Raw genomic sequence first — 698 nt, forward strand, 5'->3', positions numbered from 1 at the left:
CAACTTTGTGGGCAATATTGTTGTTTTCATATTTACAATTTTTTTAATTAGTTTTCTTTTTATGTAGATTACTTCATGTCCCTATTTTGTTACAATTGGGTGGGCTCATATTTCCCACGCTTATTGACAAATTTTTCTTGTACCTCCACAGTTTTTCTGACACCTCCATATTTTCAAAAATTTTGAACTTGTCCATTTTGAATTCTAAAATTTAGAATACAAATTTTGTATTCCACATGTGGGAATAAATTTTTTTATTCCGATTCTAGAATTTAAAATACATTATATTTCAAATTATACAACATAAAAATACATTGTATTTTTTTTTCCTTTGGGAACATGTTATAAAATTGGAACGATATAGCGAATATTAAGATGGCCCCTGCGCAAGGATGACACACAAATCAAGAAATACATTTTATTTTGAGTTTTACAATTCTAAATACAATTTTTGTATTTCAAATTATAGTTTTTGTATTTCAAATTCTAAAATTCAAAATACAATTTTTGTATTCCAAATTTCGAATTTTTTTGAAATAGAATTCTTTTGCTTAGACGGTGAAGATAAAGGACTGCTGCGGCGGCGGCATTGGACGTGGGAGATATTGTGGCGATGACATTAGAGGTAAGGATTACTGCAACGGTGACGCTGGAGGTGGGGAGCTACGACAGTAGAAGTTGGAGGTGAGAGTTGCTAT

At 31.1% G+C, this 698-nt stretch overlaps 1 non-coding gene across 1 annotated transcript; it reads left to right on the forward strand.

The window, feature by feature from the left end:
* Positions 1-325: 325 nt before the first annotated feature.
* LOC137812034 (U6 spliceosomal RNA) lies at positions 326-426 on the forward strand. Its single transcript, XR_011081225.2, has one exon. It is a non-coding gene; the product is annotated as a U6 spliceosomal RNA (small nuclear RNA).
* Positions 427-698: the final 272 nt, after the last annotated feature.

This window comes from Phaseolus vulgaris, chromosome 11 (genome assembly GCF_051622355.1).
Source record: "Phaseolus vulgaris cultivar YP4 chromosome 11, ASM5162235v1, whole genome shotgun sequence".
NCBI classification, from domain to species: Eukaryota; Viridiplantae; Streptophyta; class Magnoliopsida; order Fabales; family Fabaceae; genus Phaseolus; species Phaseolus vulgaris.